We start from the raw sequence: 6117 nt of genomic DNA on the forward strand, positions 1-6117 counted from the left end.
TCTGAGCCTCTGCTGCAGCCAGACAGCGCTGGGGAAAGGGGAGCGGGGGAGGGGAGGAGAAATCAGAGCGCCGCAGCGTAAGCGGCCGGGAAAAGCGAGCGAGCCGAGGGGAGCCGCCGACAGCGCCGCTGGAGGAGCCGATTGGCCGGGCCCGGCGGAGGGGGGCGGGCCGGCTGGGCTGCTTGGCCCCGCCCCTCTAAGGCAAGGCTCCTTTTCTTTGTTGTCTAATGCAGAACAATAAAGGAGGGGGGGGTGAAGAGAGAGAGAGAGTAGATCCAGAAAGAAAGAAAGAAAAAGCAACCCTGTCGATCTGTCTATGTCTACACAGAAAATCTTCCGCGCATTCATCAAGTCAACGCGGACCCAACATGACACTTAATGGCTCTTGCGGCATTGCAAACGGAGCGCTCGCAAACCCGTTTCCCATCCGGAAAAGGGGGTTCGTTTCTCCTCGTTCCCCAAGGGATCTCTCTCTATCCATTCGGGGTGCGGTGGTTTTTACGCAGGGATGATAAAATGCTGGTCCCGGGTGATGGGTGGAGGGAGGGAGGGACATTTGCGCCGGCCCAAGGAGCCACGCGCGGCGCTTCCTGCGAGCAGCACCGGCAGCAGAGGGGAAGGCAGGAGGGGTGTGGCTTGGGCTGACAGTGTCCCTTTAAAAAGAAAAAAAAGAGGGTGCCTAACCTTCCGATGGAAAAAAAAAGAGGAACAGTCTAAAATGCAGCAGAAAGGGGTTTTAATTGCAACCGGGGAAACCCCTGTGTCCTGCCCCCCTCCACACACACACACGCACACCTTTACTCCTTTTTAATTTGGATGCCTGCAACGGGGTTTGTGGGTGTGTGTCAAGCGATAACCTCTGAGCATGTGCAAAGTGGCGTGCGCTCTCCCCGCTCGCATTCGGGGGCGTTGGATGGGAGAGGTTTCCAGGTCAGAGGGGCGTGGCCTCTCCAGGGGGACTTGACAGGTCAGAGGGACGCCTTCTCTCTCTCTCTTTCTTTCTTTCTTTCTTTCTTTCTGCAAACATAAACTGCGGCGCGGCGCAAAGAACGCTCAACTTGGACTGCGTGCTCGCACGTGCACACGTGCACAAAAGAAAGGCGAGCTGCGATCGCGGGCTGGCCTGAGGAGCGCGCGTCCCGAGCAAAACAAATACCTCCAACGCAGCCGCTTGAAACCGCGGGCACGCCCATCCTTAGTCCTTTGCAGCGACAAAAAATGCGAGAAAAACCCTTTGCGCCTCATACTAGTCATTTCTGGCGAGCGCTTCTTTGTTGTTAACCAGCAAAGATTCTCAATTTGCAAAGGGGGGGGGGGGAGGCGGGAAGCATCCCTAACTCTCCTGATTGGAAGAGTGCCTTTCTGCGCTTGCGCCCCGAAGGGTGTTTTGTATTTATTTTATTTTATTCTCTCCCCGCGCCTGCGCACAGGTCGCCTTCCTCTCCCACCGTTTTAGGGTTTGTACGGACGGAGTGGGAGGGATGCGCGCTGCTTTCCATTCAAGTCGCTGGCGGAGGAGGGGGTGTGGCTTCCTTTGCCGGAGCTTCTGGCTCCGCCTTTGGGAGCCACGTGCACTTTGGGCTGGCAAAAAGGAGGGAGGAGCCTTTTGGGCAGGGAAAGGGGCGGGGCCTTAGCGACACTTTGTAGCCTGGAGCAGACAAAGAATGCCAGCATCGCGCAGTGGCAGAGCATAGTGCCTTCTCTCCGCAAGCGTCGGATGGTGAACGACTCGCGCTCGCTTCTGGATTAAAGATGGGGACACGCCTGAGCATCTCATCCTTGGAGAATATTTGCCCTTAGGAAGGGCTGAGCTGCAGCTTTTTGTATCTGCATTATCTAGTTAACAGATGCATTTCACGAAGTCCTTTGCTGCCTTCTCTGACGGTTCAAAATGACAAGTGTTTTTGCATGCAGGCAGAAGGTCCCTGGTTCAGTCGTGGCCAGCACCAGAAAAGGGCTATGGAGGATCCCTGCCTGTCAGAGTTCCCAGGATTAATAATAATAATAATAATTTATTTTTTATACCCCACCCATCTGGATGGGCTTCCCCAGCCACTCTGGGCGGCTTCCAACCAAATTTTAAAATACAGTAATACATCAAACATTAAAAGCTTCCCTAAACAGGGCTGCCTTCAGATGTCTTCTAAAAGTTTGGTAGTTGTTGTTCTCTTTGACATCTGGTGGGAGGGCATTCCACAGGGCGGGTGCCACTACTGAGAAGGCCCTCTACCTGGTTCCCTGTAACTTGGCTTCTCGCGGAGAGGGAACCGCCAGAAGTCCCTAGGCGCTGGACCTCACTGTCTGGGCAGCACGATGGGGGTGGAGATGCTCCTTCAGGTATACTGGACCGAGGCCGTTTAGGGCTTTAAAGGTCAGCACCAACACTTTGAATTGTGTTGAATTCTTTATATAAATAAATAAAACCTAAATGTGTGGAACCAGTTGCACAGAAAAGCAATCCAAGAAAACTCATTTGCAGAGGGGTAGCCGTGTTCAGCTGTTATCGCGAAAACTAAAGCTCTTGTGGCACCTTGAACGAACTGGCATCTTTATTCTTGGAATAAGCTTCCATAGACTGTACTCTGCTTCCTCAGACGTGTTAGAAGCCCTTTCTGTCTAGCAACTGGGAATAAATGGTTCTTTTAAGACTGGTGTGGCTAACCGTTTTTGCCCTGGTGGGGCATATTCACCCTTAGCCAATCGTCTGTGGCCTGTATGCCAGTAGAGGGTGCGGCTAAACATCTTGAAATATACTTAGAGTCAAGAGTGGATTTCATGCTCTTTATTCAGCTCATAGTAGTGAGGAAGAATGGAAGTTCCCCCAGAATGTCTGCTTTATCTACATTATTTACACAATGGGCCTCACGTGATTGGCTAGTTCTGGGATTCACCTGTAGGCCAATCAGGTTGCGGATTCACTTCCACCTGGAGCTGGATTGGGTGGCTCCTGTGGACCAATCAGACTGCTGCATTCTGAATCCTATTGTTCTAGGACCAATCAGACTGCTGCCTTTTGGATCCTATTCAACTCAGTACATAACACATCTGGTGTAGCCAGATGTTGCTGGACTAGAACTCCCACCATCCCTGACCATTGACCATACTGGCAATGGAGGATGGGGGTTGGAGTCCATGTGGACAGCACCATGTTGGCCAAGCCTGGCGTGGCCATTCCATGTACACACTCCTCTTGCAGGCACAGGTACCCAGCCAGACCCCCTCAGCTGGTCCATGCCCCCTTCCCACTCAGAAGATGATGGAGCTGGTAAGCAGGGACTGGGCAGTCTGCATCCCCATCATGGTGCTAGACTGAGCAGAGGTGCTTAAAAGATTCAAAATTTCTTGGGGAGACAGATCTGGGATGTACTACCCCTTTTCTAAGACTATCACTTAGGGTTGCCATATTTCATAAAGTAAAAAATCAGGACACCTGAAAGTTATTGAGTGTTTTTTTTAAAGAAAAACCACAAAATTTTGAAATTGCTGGGGAAATTCCCCAGGACACCACTTCCACCTTTTAAATCCCGACATGTGGCAGCTCTACTATCACAACTACAAGATGTGTGGGAATCACCTACAAACAACTTGTGCTTCTTTCTTTAGAAATATTCCCTTAATCACATGCAAGCTTATGTACATTCATGTACATTTTTAACAATAGATTCATTTACTTTCACAAGTACTCAATTTACATTTCTGAAATGGGCTCCAGTCCTACTTTTAGAGTTTGCAAGGGTATTACCTATACTATGGCAACCCTAAGTGATAAGATTCCAAGATCCCGTTCGCAATGAGAGATACCACTGTAAAAGGATACATTCTACTCATGTAAAAACACGCTGATTCCCGGACTGTCCGCGGGCCGGATTTAGAAGGCGATTGGGCCAGATCTGGCCCCCGGGCCTTAGTTTGCCTACCCATGAGTTAGTGAGAACCACTGAGTTAGATGAACTACTCTCGTTAAGGTAGTTCGGTTGCGAAGGGATAAAAGGCCTCAACTGAGTGCCAGACTTTGTTGGAACAAGTTGGCCTCTGGGAGCTATCAGAGTAATCCACACTGTACAGTTATATTGATTTGATATCACTTTGTTTAGCTTGCTGGGACGTGTTAGGAGACTCCTGTCCCTCTCATAGAACTACCATTCCCAGAGTTCCCTGGGAAGATGAATCGACTGATAAGCCAGTCTGGGAAGAAATATGCAGTTTGTTATGGGTGGTGAGAATTGTCACTGTGCGCTGTGAAACTACACTTCCCAACATACTTTGTAGGACGTTGTGTGCTTTAAATGCACACTGAATGTTCTTTAAAAGTATGGTGTGGATCTGCAGATAGAATGACGGTCACTTTTTATGATGTTTTGGAATAACAACTTGAAATATACTCGGAATCGAGAGTGGATTCCATGCTCTTTATTCAGTTCATAGTGGTGAGGAGGAATGGAAGTTCCCCCAGAAGGTCTGCTTTATATACATTATTTACACAATGGGCCCGTCGTGATTGGCTAATTCCGGGGTTCACCTGTAGGCCAATCAGGTTGCAGATTCACTTCCACATGGAGCTGGATTGGGTGGCTCCTGTGGACCAATCAGACTGCTGCATTCTGGACCCTAGTATTCTAGGACCAATCAGACTGCTGCATTCTGAATCCTATTGTTCTAGGACCAATCAGACTGCTGCCTTTTGGATCCTATTCAACTCAGTACATAACACAACTTCTGGCATAATATACACCCATATAGTTTGTTTACAATGAACTTAGTGATCATGCATGTGTGTATGTATGTATATTTTCAGTACTACGTTAATTCATTTTGTAGTAATTTGAGTTATGTTTCTGTTTGCTTGCAAAGTGACAATTGCAATGGTGGTGCTGCTGGCTCTTATAGTCCCCACTTGATTTTTCTTTACTGTAAAGAAAATGCATTACTTAGTCAAAAAGATTTCTAGCATTTAAGTTTCACAGCAGGCAATTGTCGGTCCACTGCCTGTACATGTAAGCATTATGCACTTGCAAGTAATTGTTTATGATAGTTGCAACCTGTTGTTCTTTCCTCAGGATGTTGCCATGTTTTACAAGGTTCCAGCCCGCTGCTTTCCAAAGAAGACATCTCATCAGCCAAGGTAGCCAGGTTTACCCTTGCCTGCCCCCCTCTGGCTGGTTGTTCTGGCAAATTCTGAAATAATCATTACAGTTTTTTAAAAATTAAAAAAAAAGGTTTGCTTTGCTTATCAGCAGGTTTTCTATCCTCAAAATGGTTAGTTTTGCTTATCAGCAGATTGTGTACAGTGGTACCTCAGGTTACAGACGCTTCAGGTTACAAACTCCGCTAATCAGGAAGTGGTTGCTCCAGGTTAAGAACTTTGTCCCAGGACAGGAACGGAAATCACGCACCAGCGGTGCAGTGGCAGCAGGACGCCCCATTAGCAAAAGCACGCTTCAGGTTAAGAACCATTTCAGGTTAAGAACGAACCTCTGGAACAAATTAAGTTCTTAACCTGAGGTACCACTGTACTGGAAGGGAAATGTCTGTATGTGTGTGTGATTGGTGCTTTTTTTGTGTGTGTGTGATCATGGTACTCACTGGGACAAAGTACCAGACCCTCCAAGTGTCCCTATTTTCCAGGGACAGTCCTGGATTTACAGAAGCCATCCCAGTTTCTGATTTGATCCTGGAATATCCCACTTTTCCTTAGGACATCCCTAATCTCATAGGATTAATTTTGGAGGGTATGCTAGGACGTCAGTATTTTAATCGGAGGGGATGGAGTTATGCGACACCAGAATCGAGGAAATAAGTAACTATACAACCTTTAGAAGACATCTGAAGACAGCCCTGATTAGGGACGTTTTTAATGTTTGATGGTATATTATGTTTTTATATGTACTGGAAGATTCTCAGAGTGGCTGGGCCAACCCAGCCATATGGGCAGGGTATGATGATGATGATGATGATGATGATGAAAGGAGCCAGCATTTGTCCACAGACAGCTTTCTGCGTCATGTGGCCAACATAATTAAACCACTTCTGGCGCAACGGAACACCGTGATGGAAGCCAGAGCACACAGAAACACCGTTTACCTTCCCACCACAGCGGTACCTATTTATCTACTTGCA

Source organism: Podarcis pityusensis, assembly GCF_964106645.2.
Source record: "Podarcis pityusensis genome assembly, chromosome: 14".
Lineage (NCBI taxonomy): Eukaryota > Metazoa > Chordata > Lepidosauria > Squamata > Lacertidae > Podarcis > Podarcis pityusensis.